Here is a 17,131-nt window from a genome sequence, read left to right as displayed (position 1 = left end):
CAAGGCACATATTTTTCATATATCTCAATTAACCAAAGAATACCATTTTAAGTCATCTCAATTTTGTGATCCTCTTTTAGTCATGATTTCAGAGATATAGAATCATCCTAGACAGTTGAAAGGGCATCCTAAGACTCAAAACAAAAACAAAAGCAACGAAATTTTTATTTTTATGACATTTTTCGATTTTTTTTTTTTTTTGTTGTATTTTTCAATATATATGACTCAAAACAAAAATGTAAATCCCTTCCCCCACACTTAAATATTGCATTGTCCTCAATGTAATCAATCATAAGCAGGCAGTGAAATACTTAAGCATATAGGGATGAAATTTACGAAAATAAAGTTCAAAGAAAAAACACAAGTTACAAAAATAAAGAAGTAGGGAATAAGAAGAAAATCTGCGTTGAAGGCTCCTCCACAGCTACTTCTGAATTGGGTTGCCTCCCAAGCAGCGCTTAATGTTTATAGTCTTTCAGCCTAGACTTGGTTTCCTCTCGTCCTCAGTTGGGTGGGCCTTCAGAGCCTCCTTTTGGGTTTGGAATTGTGTTGCTCGGAAGCCTACCAGTTTCATGAAACTTGGTCATGAAGTCCACCACTTGTCCCATCTGCTTTTTGAGTTCAGCAATGTCCTTGGTGTGGGTCTGTTGTCCTTGCATCAAAGTCTGTGTGGCACTAGTCAATGCCTGAGTGGAATTAGTCAATGCCTCAATAGTCTTATCATAGTAGGAGTTTGAATTCCCTGAGTTGTGTTGAGGAGGCATGTAAGGCCTTTGAAAAGAAGGTCCTTGAAATGAAGGTCCTTGAGGACGTTGGAAACTCCCACCAAGAGGATTCTGAACATTCTCATTGTTGGTCCACTTGAAGTTGGGGTGATCCCTCCATCCAGGGTTATAGGTATTCGAATATGGATCATACCTTGGACGTTGGGGACCCCCTTGGTTCCCTTGATAGCCTCCTATGGCATTCACAGACTCCCAACCACCACTCTCACTTAGTTGAGGACATTGATCCGTAGGATGTCCTTGGGTAAAGCATACCCCACAAGCAGAAGGTCCTCCTTGGCCTTGAATAGTCGCTACCTTGTTCACAAGAAGGGTGAGTTTGCTCAATTGATCCGCAATGGCAGGACTAGTGCTCACCTCATTGACCCTACGAGTGGTCTGTCTCACACCCTCATACTGTTGAGTGTTTAGGGCACGATTTTCAATAAGTTCCTTTCCAGCTGCAGGTGACTTGTCCACAAAAGCTCCTCCAGCTGCAGCACTTGCATTTGCCTCTCTAAGGGTAAGAGTCCCTCATAAAAGCATGTAAGTAGGGTCTCATCCTTCATCTGATGTTGAGGACATTGGGCAAGTAAGGAATTGAACCTCTCAAAATAGGCAGAATAGGACTCATCTGGGGCTTGTTCAATTCCACTGAGCTTTTTCCTGAGTGTGATGACCTTTGAAGCTGGGAAGTATTTTTCCAAGAAGGCCTTCCTCATTGTTTCCCAAGAGGTGATACGTCCAGCAGGAATCTCATATAGCCAATCTTTGGCTCTGTCAGCTAAGGAGAATGGAAATGCCTTCATCTTCAGAATGTTCTCATCTGCTCCTTGTGGTTGCATGTTAGAACACACAACCTGAAATGCTCTAAGATGCTTGTTGGCGTCCTCCATTGGAAGCCCATGGAACATAGGGAGTTGGTGCAATAGTCCACTCTTCAGCTCAAACTCTGCATTTCTGCCTGCAGCAGGGGCAGGGTACACAATGCCTGTAGGGGGTCCTCCCTCAACTGTTGCTGTGGATAGTTCCCTAATGGATGCCATTCTCTCTTCTTGAACTTCTTCAGGTGGTGGTGTAGAGTTAGACGAAATCACAGGTGAAGGTGAACGTGAAGGAGGAGATGGGGTAGGTGTAGGTGATGTAGATTCCTCAGAAGGATAGATTCTCTTCCCTTGCTCGTTAAACTTGTACTCTTTGAATTGCAAGGAAGAAGGTCTTCTGTACTCAAGTGTAGGAGGATTTTTCAAACGAGCGAGCCTTTCTTCAATCTCTTGTATGGTAGGGATTTTAGAAGACTCGGACATTCATGGAATTCCTGAACAACATTAAGATGTACAAAAGTGAGTAACTTACGAAAATAAACAAAATACAAGTTAATATTTTCATACAAAAACGTCACTATTCTCAATGCAACAAAAGAGACTTCCAAATTTTTTTTTTTTTTACAAGTAAGAGAAGTAAGAAAACAGACCAATTTACAATTGAAAGTTATGTACAAGTATTTTATTTTTGTCATGGAAATGTCATAAACAAAGTTAATAACTCAATTGATTCCAAGTTGTAAGTCGAGCCCAATAGAAACCACTACTATTGGTGAGCTACGATATAGGGATAGTCGCTTAGACATAAGTCACTTTCCTTTGTTTCAGAAGGCCAGATAGCCAGATTAAGAGGTAAGTGAGAGGGAGGACTCATTTTGGTGATACTACGGAGGCTACTCCCTCATTGAGGTTTACGCCCCTATTGGCTACTTCCACATTGTGGTTTACGCACAGTCTGTAGTATCTCTGAGATCCAATTTGAACCCATCACCCAGGGTCTCAACCTAAGACACCATCTGTAATGCCCCTTACTCAGCTTGGAAATTACTCATGTGTTAAACTGTTCTCCAAATGTTAATAAAGGCCGCCCTCAACCTCATACGACCTTAGAAAGGTACGAATGAAGGGTTAAGGCCAATGTTAACAAAAGGGCCCTTGTCTACTCATACGATTTTACACACTCACAACAATTAAATAATTAACAAAATTTATAACTCCATTTTATTTTCTAATTCTATTTCTTTACAAGTATAATTAGACAAAACACAAAACTTTCACACAAAGTACAAAACGTCACTATTCACATCTAATTAACTTTTTTTTTTTTTTTTTTTCGTTTTCTTTTCTTCTTTTTCTTCTTTTATTTTACAATTATTTTCAACACTTAGGTACGGGAACAGGGAATCTCAGAGTGCAATGGGCTGTAACAGCTTCCTTTCCGAGATTATGTTTAATCCAATATACCTTAAGTGTCACAACAATTTCTTACATTTTCTTTTGTCATAAATATAATTGATATCAAATTTAATTCCAAGCGGTAAATCAAGTGGACGTGCGGCCCAAGTATAATCGTCTAGACACTAAGTCCCTCCTACATCCTTTGGGCAACCTTACTGAAATGGCCAGGTAGGGGAGGGCGAACACAAGAGGTAGGATCCATTTTGGCATAGGCTACTCCCTCATTGAGGTTTACGCCCATTTGTAAGCACTTCTGAATCCAGAACCCGTTATGAACGTTGTCCCCTTCCTAGACACCACCTCACATAGGCTATACTTACTTGGATATAAAAGGTCCTAGGTGTGAAGACAGTTCAATGAATGTTAATAAAGGCCGCCCTCAACCTTAAGGGACCTGGACTAGGTACCAATAAGGGGTTTAGGCCAATATTAATAAACACGACTTCACCTATTCCTTCTTTAATTTACAACTCACAATTAAACTCGTATTCAACAATATAAATAACAACCTAAATAATTAATCTAAGTAAATTTCGACAATTACAAAAAATTTACAAGTAATATTTTTTTTTTTTTTTTTCGGTCACATTATAAACAAAACAATATATTCACAAAGTGACAAATGATTTTTCAATCCCCGGCAACGGCGCCAAAAATTGATACGCTCAAAGCAAGCGCATAATTTAACCCTGAAATGTCATTAGTAGTATAAGTAAATAGGGATCGTTCTATTCCGGGGATTGAGGGTACACCTGTCATTGTCAAACAATTAAACAATTAAAATTAAAACAAAGTATAATATTTACACATATGCACATTATTTACGAATTAAAAGGGGGTTTTTGATTTTGGTTTTTCTGAAAATTAAACTAAGTTAACAAAATAATTAAAATGCTAAAACATAAAAATATAAATGGAATGCAAGAACAAAGATCAAAATCGAAACATATGATTAAAATTAATCCAAGTTCATCATTGTTCATCATAGTCATGCAAGAGGAATTGATCATGTGAAACGTTCAAAGCAAACAATTTCCCATATTTTACTTTCAACGCTAATTAATCTAAGTGAAAGCACATAGACTAATCCTATCAAACATGCATTCAAGCCCTAGAAAGCTAGTCAATCATACATGTTTAACGCATTAAGCATCTAGAAAGGCTATCAATTCAAATGTGCAACTTAGTATGAAAAAGTCCACCTAATTGCAATCTTCTTTGATTAAATTCGGTTTTTGTACAAAACCTTTACTACTTATTGATTTAAGAACACAAAACCAAAAAGTTGATTCATGTTCTTAAATTCGTAGCACCAATTATATAAAAATCCTAAAAGTTTCGAACCCTTTAAGATTAACATACAAAAGATTTCTATCATGCAAATTTAATCAAACACTCACACATAAGCAACTATAAATCGCAAAACATGAATCTGAAAATTAGTAATTAATCATAGAATTTCAGAATTCGAAAATTGTTCAAACACATGTGTCAACTAGGGCATAACCAACGAAAATTACAAAGCAAAGGTTACAAGGAAGAATCGAATTACACCAAGAGATGGAGATGGTGATGAACGAAAAGGTGATGTGGTCTCTTGAATTTCGAAAGCAATCTTCAAGGATGGTGATGGATGATGTGCACGGCTTGTCCTCTTCTTCCTTGGCCTTGCTTGAACTTCGTGGTTGCCCTAGAGGATGGAGAAGAACACGGCTAGGCTAGAGAGCTTTTCTGAATTTTTTCTAAAGTTGTAAAACGCAAAAGTGGGAACCCTTGACGTTGAGAGAAGAGAGGAATATATAGGGGACGGCTTCTTGGTCTCCAAGGCCGTCCAAAACCCTAGAAAAGCTCACGGCAATTGCTTGCACTTCCACATAATTTCCTCCAATGACTTCTTGCCACATAAGCCCTATGAGGTGTCTCAACCAATCACATAATTTCCTAGAATATTTCCCTTGATTTTCTTGCCGAAATTCTTGAGATAATTTCTGATTTTCTGTCTTTAAATTCGGCCAAAACTCTTTAGGGAATGTAGGAATGTATCTAGTCTTCATGTGAGCTTTTCTTGGTCTCCACCTTTTTCTCTTTCCTTAAAACTCTCTAGGGAATATCTTTGCCGTCCAAAACCCTAGGAATTTCACGTTCTCCCTTGTTTATCTCTTCCTTTTTCACGGCAAAACATCTAGGGTTTATCTCCAAGTATTTTCTTTCCATAAAAATAGCCCTAGATAATCTCCCTAGAAAATCTCTTTTTAATTTCTGATTTTTGGACGCCTCTTCCTTGTTTCTCTCTTGCAAATTCACGGCAAAACATCTTTAGGGCTAGGGTTTGCGTCACAAACCCTAGTTCCATGGGCTTTGGTGGGCTTTTATCCAATTAGCCGAAAATCCAACAAGTCTTGAGAGTTTTTGGGCCTCCATGCGTCACTTCTATGCCATGTCATCTTCCAACGTCACAACACTTTATTTTCTTCATTTCTTCTCAAATGTGTGGACCGTTTTCTCTCATATTTGTTTGTCTTGATGTTCGCAGGCTCCTCTTTCCATTTGTGAGTTCATTTCCACTTTCTAGCTCGGAGGTCCTGAAAATAGAAACTAGTATGAGAAATAGAAACTTTCCTAATTTGAAAAACAGCAACTTACCAAAAATGAAAAATAGAAAGTTACTAAAAATGAAAAATAGAAACTTGCCAGAAATGAGAAATGAAAATTACAAGAATAGAAACTTTCTAAAAATGGAAAATAGAAACTAAGAAAAATGGAAACTTTCTACAAATAGGAACTTTCCCAATCAAAGAATGGAAACTTTCCTAAACAGAGTTTTACTAAGGAAATGACGCAAGAAATGTAAGGAAATGCAGTTAAAACGTCGCATTAAAATGCTCCTATCATTTAAACATTATAAACGTCGCATTTTATGCTCCTATCAGACTAGGAGTTCTACTTGGACAAGGAAACCCAATTCTACTCAGATAAGGAATACTAGTGTGACAAGGAGTCCCTGTTGGATAAGGATTACTCAAGAAGGTTCCGGAAGAGTGTAGAAGCATCTCGGAAAAGAAAGCAGTATTCAACTAGGAAACCTACTTGCATATGGAGTTCTACTCATACTAGGAGAGCCTTGGAACGTTCATGAAGTATCTAGAAGTCTCAAGAAGATCATATGCCGTGCACATGGAAGAGAAAGCAACAAGGAATTCGGATTTCAAAGCAATGTGGAGTTTGGATTTCTAGTTGAGTATGGATTGGAATTGCCGTGAGATTCTTGAAGGTTCTAGGGAGTTCTTGACGTTTCATTCTTCAATAAGGTGTGGAAGACATGTGAGAGGCATGTGATGTGAAGGAAAACCGAGTTGGACTTAAGTTGTGCTTTAAAAGTCAAATCCATTACAGATTCGGATTACTGCTTGTGCAGATCAGTCAACTTCAACGGAGCATAGAAAATCGCTCAGAGCTCAGAAAATTATGATCTTTATATGGTTGGAAAGCTACAGATGTCTAGTTTACAGAACGTTTTACAGCTCAGTGATATCTATTTTCTAGAAGAAGTTATGGCCGTTTTAGTGCACTGAGGTCAAGTCTGCCGGAAATCTGCTTTGTGCCAAACAAGTTCTAAATCAACACAACTTTGGAGAAACCAAGTAGAAACGAATTGGGAGTGCTTTGGACGTCTTCCTATATATACCTTGTGTGTATGACGTTCAGAGGGTAACATTTTTCTCCACAATTTCGTATTCTCACTTGGGTGCTCTTGAGTTTCAGGTTTTCACAATTCTTCAAGGAGCTAAGCCGTGCCACCTTCCTCCATTGCCGTGTTCATCACTTGTTGCCGTGCTAAGGAGCTGCTTTGGACCTTGGGACGTAACTAAGGGTTGTTCATAAGCTTTAACATACATTAACTCACGGTTTATGCGTAATTGTTAGATAGATTTTCTGCTTTGGATTATCTACGTGTAAACCGAATCTTTTGAGTATGCAAAACTGTTTTCAAGTATAATTTTGATGTTCTCTTCTATGATTGATGTGTTTATGTGTTCTTGATCTTGCTTAGTTGCCGAATATATGGAATGATAATTTGATTTTGTGCTTCATTATATGTGACGTTCTTGTGGTTGCAAACATAGGAAGACTTGCATGTAACTTGCTAGTAATTAGGTTTGATGCTTTGTGAAACCTAATTCGAAATAAGTAGTAAAGGCTTGCTTTGAGTCGGAAATCAGATTATGCATGTGATGATGAGTAGTGATGCCCTTGGAGTTGCATGTTCATCAATTCTTTCTTGAACTAAATGATTTGAAAACGGGATTTTTCAACACAGTTGCTTTGAGTGTGTGATATCGAACTTTTCAAAATAAAATTGATTTGGTTCTGCTATTTCGATTTGACTTAAGAAAGAAAGTTAAAAGGGGACAATGGTTGCTTTGATCGTTGTATTCTTGGTTGATAGTTTTCCATGGTAACTAATGAAGATTAAGGGATGCATGAATATTTTGTTCTTGAATGGTTCTTGATAAGTTGTTCTTCGAAAATTCTTCTTTTCCCACCTTTGTATAGAAACGATTTTTAATCTTTATTTGTTTTCTGAAAATTTATGTTTTTCAATCTTTAAAAAACCCCCTATCTTTTATGTTTTGTGTTTTTGTATATTTGTAAATAATTAAAATTAACTTAGAGTTTTTAGGTAGCATGTTCATGTAAATAATAAATAAAATAAAAAAATGTTTTTAAAATTCGTGAATAGTGATCCGTGAATAGTAAATATGTGTTAGTGTTTTCTAGGAATTAATTTAGTGGTTTTTAGGAAATTGTTTTGTGTTTTTTTTAGGTGTTCCTAAATTTTAGGGATTTCTTTGGTGTTTTTTAGGAATTGTGTTTCTTAGGGATTTTTGGTGGTGTTCTTTAGGAATTTTTGTTTCCTTGTTGTATATGGATTCCCTATGTGATATGGATTTGTAAATTGTGTATAAATAGGAGTAGGATTTCCAAAACCTTTTCTAACTTAGTTTTCTCTCTAATTTTCGATCTTATATATATGTAGACTTGTATATTTGTTTTTTTCATTCCTTGCTCTCTAATTCGTGTGAACATGTATGTGTGCTCTCTAACTCTTTGTTGTTTCATAATTCTTTCCTTGTAAACTTGTAATTTTCGTGTGAATTTGTAAAGTGTTCTTTTAATTTTCGTAACTTGTATATTGTTTTATTAATTTGTTCTCACATGTTAGCACCCTCAATGGGGGTTTTGAACGATACCCTATTTGCTCTATACTAACGATGATATTTTTCAGGGTTTAAATTGACGATGCTTTTGCACGTATCACAACATTAAGAAGTACACAAGTTAGTAAATTACAAAATACACAAAATACAAGTTAATATTTTATACAAGAAAAACGTCACTATTCACAAGGCAACAAAAGAGACTTACAAAGTTTGTACAAGTGAGAGAAGTATGAAACAAACCAATTTACATGTGAAGGGTATGTACAAGTATTTTATTTTTACATGGAAATGTTATAAACATGGTTAATAACTCAATTGATTCCAAGTTGTAAGTCGAGCCCAATAGAAACCACTACTATTGGTGAGCTACGATATAGGGATAGTCGCTTAGACATAAGTCACTTCCTTTGTTTCAGAAGGCCAGATAGCCAGATTAAGAGGTAAGTGAGAGGGAGGACTCATTTTGGTGATACTACGGAGGCTACTCCCTCATTGAGGTTTACGCCCCTATTGGCTACTTCCACATTGTGGTTTACGCACAGTCTATAGTATCTCTGAGATCCAATTTGAACCCATCACCTAGGGTCTCAACCTAAGACACCATCTGTAATGCCCCTTACTCAGCTTGGAAATTACTCATGTGTTAAACTGTTCTCCAAATGTTAATAAAGGCCGCCCTCAACCTCATACGACCTTAGAAAGGTACGAATGAAGGGTTAAGGCCAATATTAACAAAAGGGCCCTTGTCTACTCATACGATTTTACATACTCACAACAATTAAGTATTTAACGAAATTCATAACTCCATTTTTATTTTCTTTAAGTAAAATTGTTTATAAATATAATTAGACAAAACAAGTACCAAAACTTTCACACATGTACAAAACGTCACTATTCACATCTATTTTTTTTTTCGTTTATTTTACAATTATTTTCAACATTTAGGTACGGGAACAGGGAATCTCGGAGTGCAATGGGCTGGAACAGCTACCTTTCCAAGATTATGTTTAATCCAATATACCTTAATGCATCACAACACTTTCTTACATTTTCTTTTGTCATAAATATTATTGATATCAAATTTAATTCCAAGCGGTAAATCAAGTGGACGTGCGGCCCAAGTATAACTGTCTAGACACTAAGTCCCTCCTACATCCTTTGGGCAACCTTACTGAAATGGCCAGGTAGGGGAGGGCGAACACAAGAGGTAGGATCCATTTTGGCATAGGCTACTCCCTCATTGAGGTTTACGCCCATTTGTAAGCACTTCTGAATCCAGAACCCGTTATGAACGTTGTCCCCTTCCTAGACACCATCTCACATAGGCTATACTTACTTGGATATAAAAGGTCCTAAGTGTGAAGACAGTTCAATGAATGTTAATAAAGGCCGCCCTCAACCTTAAGGGACCTGAACTAGGTACCAATAAGGGGTTTAGGCCAATATTAATAAACACGACTTCACCTATTCCTTCTTTAATTTACAACTAACAATTAAACTCGTGTTCAACAATATAAATAACAACCTAAGTAATTAAATAACTAAAATTCGACAATTACAAAAAAAATTAACAAGTAAATTTTTTTTTTTTTTTCGGTCACAATATAAACAATACATATATTCACAAAGTGACAAATGATTTTTCAATCCCCGGCAACGGCGCCAAAAATTGATACGCTTAAAGCAAGCGCATAATTTAACCCTGAAATGTCATTAGTAGTATAAGTAAATAGGGATCGTTCTATTCCGGGGATTGAGGGTACACCTGTCATTGTCAAACAATTAAACAATTAAAATTAAAACAAAGTATAATATTCACAAGTATCAACAATTATTTACGAAAAAAGGGGGGATTTTTGATTTAGGTTTTCGAAAAAATAAACTAAGTTAAGAAAACAAATAAAACATAAGTAAACGAATGGACTGAGAAAACAAAGATCAAAACCGAACATCATGATTAAAATCGACTCAAGTTCTAACATTGTTCATCAAAGTCATGCAATAGGAGTTGATCATGTGAAACGTTAAAATCAAACAATTTCCCATATTTTACTTTTCAATGCTAATTAATCTAAGTGAAAGCACAAAGACTAACCCTATCAAACATGCATTCAAGCCCTAGAAAGCTAGTCAATCATACATGGTTAACGCAATAAGCACCTAGAAAGGCTATCAACTCAAGTGTTCAACTTAGTTTGGAAAAGTCCACCTAATTGCAATTCTCTTTGATTAATTCCGATTTTTGCACAAAACCTTTACTACTTTTCGATTCAAGAACACAAAACCAAAAAGTTGATTCATGTTCTTAAATTCGTAGCACCAATCATATAAAAACCCTAAAAGTTTCGAACCCTTTAAGATTAAAATACAAAAGATATCTATAAAGCAAAGTTAATCAAACAATCACACATAAGCAACAATGAATCACAATATATAGAATCTGAAATTTATTCAACCATAGAATTCGAAATTAAAATCTTGTTCAAACATATATGTCAACTAGTTCATAACCAGCGAAATTCAAAGCAATGGTTACAAAGGAGAATCGGATTACACCGTGGATGAAGATGAGATGGATGATTCACGTTGTGGTTTCTTGAAACTCGAAAGCAAGCTTCAAGGATGGGGGATGAATGGTGATGCTCACGGCTTCTTCTCTTCTTCTTTGGCCTTGCTTGAACTCGTGGAGATGACTAGAGGATGGAGGAAGCAAAGAACAAACTCACGGCACTAAGAGGAATTTCTGATTTTTTTCTAAAGTGTAGAACGTATATGGTGAGGAACCCCTTGACGTTGAGAAGAGGTGAGTATATATAGGGAGCGGCAATGCTTGCTCTCCAAGCCGTAATATTCCTCTTAATATCCCATGGAATTAATCTGAAAATGCCACATAATTTCCTCCAATAATAGCTTGCCAAATAAGCCCTATGACATGGTTCAACCAATCACAAAACTCCATTTTAATTCCCTAATATCTTGGCCGAAATATATAGAGATATATTCTGATTTTGTAGTTCAATTTCGGCCAAACTTCCTTAGAGAATATAGGGAACGAACCTAGACTCCTTTTTGGCCGTTTCTTGGTCTCCACACTTTGGCTTTCCTTAAAACTCTCCCCTAGAATCTCTCTAGGCGTCATCCTCTAGGGTTTCACGTTAATCCTCCTCTTTTCTCTCTTAATTCTTCACGGCAACAACATAAAATAATTCTCCAAGAATATTTCATTCCAAGAAAATCTCCCTAGAAAATCTCTCTAGAAAATCTTCTTTTATATTTCTGATTTTCCACGGCAAACTCCTTGTTTCTCTCATAGCTTTGGACGGCAACAACATCTCTAGGGTTTCATCCTTGCGTCACAACCCTAGTTCCATGGGCTCTTGTGGGCTTTTATCCAATTTGCCGAAAATCCAACGAGTCTTGAGAGTTCTTGGGCCTTGTTGCTTCAACTTCAAGCCTTGTCATCTTCCAACTTCAACCACTTCATCTGATCAATCACCACCACATACACCGCTATCACAACATTCAAGAACCACCCAACGCCCCACTACCTTTGCTTTTACCACCACCACCACCACCAATGGCTCTCACCATAAGGCAACTCTCTACATCCGTCATCCCACCTGGGGGAGTGCCAACCTGCATAACCTACCCTGCTGCAGCTGAGGGATTAACAGCTGATTTTGAGTTGAAGTCTGGGTTGCTTCATCGTCTTCCTACATTCCATGGACTCCCTATGGAAGATCCCAACAACCACTTGATGGAATTTCAGTTCATCTGCACTAGCATGAAGCCTCAAGGAGCTGATGAGCATATTTTGAAGTTGAAAGCCTTCCCTTTTTCGTTGGCTGACAAGGCAAAACAGTGGCTCTACGAGTTGCCTAGTGGACGAATTACATCTTGGGGAGACATGATGAAGGCGTTTCTTGAGAAGTACTTTCCTACATCTCGCATCATCATGTTAAGGAAGAAGATAAGTGGCATCCAACAAGGGCAAGATGAGTCCTACGCAGAATACTATGAGAGATTCAAGTCTCTTATCACTCAATGCCCTCAACATGGCATGAAGGATGAGACCTTGCTCACTTGTTTTTATGATGGTCTCACACCTTTGGAAAGAGACATGCTAGATGCCGCTTCTGGTGGATCTTTTGTTGACAAGGAGCCTGCGGCTGGAATGATCCTTATTGAGAATAGGGCCTTGAATCAACAACAGTATGGGAGCTCTAGGTCCAAGACCACCACCACACGTGAAAGGGTCCATGAGGTAAGTACATTAGCTCAATTGGAAGAGAAAATTAACAAACTTACTACTCTTGTGTCTCAGGGAGCACAAGGACAAGTCATGGTGTGTGGAGTATGTTCTATGCAAGGGCATGTATCTGACCAATGCCCTCAACTCATGGAAAGTGGAGGACAAGAAGGTGTCAACGCAATAGGCTTCCAACAAGGTTTCCAACGTCCTAGGAATGATCCATACTCGAATACTTACAATCCTGGATGGAGGGACCACCCCAATTTTCGTTGGAAGGATAATGAGAATGTTCAAAGTGCACCTCAAGGGTTCCAACAACGTCCTCAAGGCTTTTATCAAAAGCCTCAACCTCCTAACCCTACTCCTTTTAATTCGAATTTTAATTCAAATGCTTCTTCTTCTTCTCTTGATGAATTGATTCGTACTCTAACCAAATCTACTCAAGCTTTGATTGCAGGTCAAACTCATCATGGGAATCAGATCAATGCCATATCCACGGATGTGAATGAGATGAAGAAACAAATGAGTCAAGTTGTGGAATTTATGGGTAAGTTTCATGAGCAAGGAAAGCTGCCAAGTGGTACCATCCCAAATCCTCACTTTGAGCAAGCCAAATTCGTCACTACAAGGAGTGGTAAGACCCTTATAGATCCTCCAAAGCCTCCCAAGAAGGTCTCAACGTCCATAATAGAGGAGGAGGATGACCCTGCAACGTCTAAGGCTCAAGTGACGTCTCCACCTTCAAATGCAAAACCGAAACCTCAAGGACAATTTTCTAACTCTTTCAATTCGGTTATTGCTAATCCATCTTCTTCTCCTTTGCCTTTCCCAAGCAGATTTGCTAAGTCCAAGAAGGATGAGGCCGAAAAGGCCATCTTGGAAACTTTTAAGAAGGTGCAAATCAACATCCCTCTCCTTGAGGCCATCAAGCAAATTCCTAAGTATGCCAAATTTTTGAAGGAGCTTTGCACCACAAGGAGACAAAACCGTGAGAAAGAAGTGGTTAAGGTAAGTGAGAATGTCTCAGCTGTGCTTCAACGCAGAATGCCAGAAAAGTGTAAGGATCCAGGGAGTTTTTCTATCCCTTGTGTTATTAAAACAACTAGAATCGAAAATGCCATGCTAGACTTAGGAGCTTCTATTAATGTCATGCCTTATTCTGTTTATGAAGCTTTAGGTCTAGGTGAACTTAAACATGATAATGTTATTATTCAATTGCCTGATCGATCTAATGCATACCCTAAGGGGTTAGTTGAGGATGTACTTGTGCAGGTTGGAGAGCTAATCTTTCCAGCTGATTTCTATGTCCTTGAGATGGAGGAGTCCCCTAAGAGTGGAACGCCATTGTTGCTAGGCCGCCCCTTCATGAGGACGGCTAGAACTAAAATTGATGTTTATTCTGGCTCATTAACAATGGAGTTCGATGGTGAAATTGTTGGCTTCAACATCTTTGAAGCAATGAGGTATCCTTTGGTTGATTTTTCATCATGTTTCTCTATTGACATACTTGATGAACTTGCGCAGAAATTCATGGAGATGATGAATGAAGATACTTTGGTTTCAACCATTGCAAATGGTGTTGGAATAATGCAGGATGACACCACCATCCCTAAGGAGGAGCTCACGGCCATTCATAGTGATTCCATAATGGAACATGTTGCCCTTCTTGAGGCAACACCATTCGAGCTAGGTAATGTTTCTTCTGTGTTTATTTCCCCCTCTACTAATAAACCTCTACCTTCAGTGATTCAGGCACCTACTTTAGAACTTAAGCAATTACCGGATCACTTGAAGTATGCTTACTTGGGGGAAAACGAAACATTACCTGTCATCATTTCATCATCTTTGACGTCAACTCAAGAGGGCAGATTAGTAGAGATGCTTAAGCAACACAAGACTGCAATTGGTTGGACTTTAGCGGATATTAGAGGAATTAGTCCTACCACTTGTGTGCATCGAATTTTGCTTGAGGAAGGAGCCAAGCCAACTAGGGAGGCTCAACGACGTTTGAACCCACCTATGATGGAAGTTGTGAAGAAGGAAGTCATCAAACTCCTTGATTGTGGCGTCATTTACCCTATCTCAGACTCCAAATGGGTTTCACCAGTTCAAGTAGTGCCTAAGAAATCTGGAATAACTGTTGTGAAGAATGCAGAGAATGAGTTAGTGCCTCAGAGGACTGTGACTGGACATTGAGTTTGCATAGACTATAGGAAGCTCAACGCCACCACTAGGAAGGATCACTTCCCCTTGCCATTCATTGATCAGATGCTTGAGAGGTTAGCTGGTCATGAGTTCTATTGTTTCTTGGATGGGTATTCTGGGTACAACCAAATCGCCATTGCTAATGAAGACCAAGAGAAAACGACATTCACATGCCCCTTTGGGACGTTTGCCTACAGAAGGATGCCCTTTGGACTTTGCAACGCTCCAGGCACGTTTCAGAGATGCATGGTAAGTATTTTTTCTGATTTTATTGAGAAAATTATTGAAGTATTTATGGATGATTTTTCAGTTTTTGGTAAAGACTTTGATGATTGCTTAAATAACTTAGAATTAATACTTAGGCGTTGTGAAGAGACTAATCTTGTGCTTAATTGGGAAAAATGTCACTTTATGGTGAAACAAGGGATAATCTTAGGGCATATTGTTTCTAAACGTGGAATAGAAGTTGATAAAGCTAAAGTAGATCTTGTTAAGTACTTACCATACCCCACAAGTGTGAGGGAGGTCCGCTCTTTTCTTGGACATGCAGGTTTCTACAGGCGCTTCATCAAGGACTTCTCCAAGATTTCTAGGCCTCTATGTCGTCTTCTACAAAAGGAAGTGGCATTTGAGTTCAAGGAGGATTGCAAGGATGCATTCAATGCTTTAAAGGAGCTTCTGACGTCTGCACCCATCATGCTTCCTCCAGATTGGTCTCTTCCCTTTGAGATCATGTGTGACGCCTCAGATTATGCTATTGGGGCCGTGCTAGGCCAAAGGAAGGACAAAAAGCCTTATGCCATCTATTATGCATCAAGGACACTCAATGATGCTCAACTCAATTACTCTACAACTGAAAAAGAACTTTTAGCTGTTGTTTTTGCCTTAGAAAAATTTTGATCTTATTTATTGGGTACTAAAGTTATTATTTATTCTGATCATGCAGCTTTAAGGTACCTAATGTCAAAGAAGGAGGCAAAACCTAGGCTAATTCGTTGGATACTCTTGCTTCAAGAGTTTGATGTGGAGATCAAGGACAAGAAGGGCTCTGACAACGTGGTGGCGGACCACTTGAGCAGACTAGTGAGTGAGGAAGACGCCATACCTATAGTGGAGATGTTTCCGGATGAACAACTCTTCGGAATCCAGGTAAGTGAGCCTTGGTATGCTGATATTGTTAATTACTTGGTGTCTAAAACGTTCCCTAGTAATATGCTAAGTGCTCAACGTGATAAACTTAAGAATATGGTTAGACAATATGTTTGGGATGATCCTTATTTGTGGAAATATTGCTCTGATAAATTAATAAGGAGATGTGTGCCTAATAATGAACAAAAAGCTATACTTGAGTTTTGTCATTCTAAACAATGTGGTGGTCACTTTGGCTCTGATAGAACTGCTAAGAAGATATTGGAATCTGGTTTTTATTGGCCTACTTTGTTTAAAGATGCATATGAATTTTGTATGACATGTGATAGATGCCAACGAACTGGAAATTTAGGACCTAAGGATCAAATGCCTTTTAATTATGTTATAGTGGTCGAAATCTTTGATGTTTGGGGTATTGATTTCATGGGTCCTTTTCCTTCATCTAATGGTTTTCTTTATATTCTCTTGGCTGTTGATTATGTTTCTAAGTGGGTGGAAGCGAAAGCCACCAGGACTAATGATTCTAAGGTTGTTTCAGAGTTTATACAATCCAACATTTTTAGTAGGTTTGGAATGCCTAGAGCAATCATTAGTGACGGAGGTTCTCACTTTTGCAACAAGACCATTGAGGCTTTGCTTAGGAAGTACAACGTCACTCATAAGATTTCAACGCCTTATCATCCTCAAACGAGTGGACAAGCAGAAGTTTCAAATAGGGAGATCAAGAGGATACTTGAGAAAACGGTGGGACCATCAAGGAAAGATTGGAGCCAACGTTTGGAGGATGCTCTTTGGGCATATAGGACGGCTTACAAGACCCCAATAGGGATGTCACCATTTCGGTTAGTGTATGGTAAGCCGTGCCATTTACCTGTGGAGTTGGAGCACAAAGCTTGGTGGGCCGTGAGGAGGTTCCATATGGATTTGGATGAGGCTGGACTTCATAGGAAGCTGCAACTCAATGAGCTTGAGGAAATTCGAAATGATGCCTATGATAGTGCACGGATATACAAGGAAAAGACAAAGGCTTTTGATACGTGCAAAAGCATCGCCAATTTAAACCCTGAAAAATATCATCGTTAGTATAGAGCAAATAGGGTATCGTTCAAAACCGGGGATTGAGGGTGCTAACATGTGAGAACAAATTAAAGAAAAGAATATACAAGTCACGAAATCAATGATACAATATACAAGTTTTTACGAAAATATTACAAGTTTACAAGCATGCATAGAATTAGAACAAACAAAGAATCACAA

At 38.2% G+C, this 17,131-nt stretch overlaps 1 pseudogene; it reads left to right on the top strand.

Annotated features, from left to right (window-relative positions):
- LOC133730625 (uncharacterized) overlaps positions 1 to 15,996 on the top strand; it is a 94,148-nt pseudogene extending 78,152 nt beyond the window's left edge.
- The last annotated feature ends 1,135 nt before the right edge of the window (positions 15,997 to 17,131 follow it).

The sequence above is a fragment of the Rosa rugosa genome, chromosome 2 (assembly GCF_958449725.1).
Source record: "Rosa rugosa chromosome 2, drRosRugo1.1, whole genome shotgun sequence".
NCBI lineage: Eukaryota > Viridiplantae > Streptophyta > Magnoliopsida > Rosales > Rosaceae > Rosa > Rosa rugosa.
The sequence above is the reverse complement of the archived record's forward strand: the minus strand, read 5'-3'. Positions and strand labels throughout refer to the sequence as shown.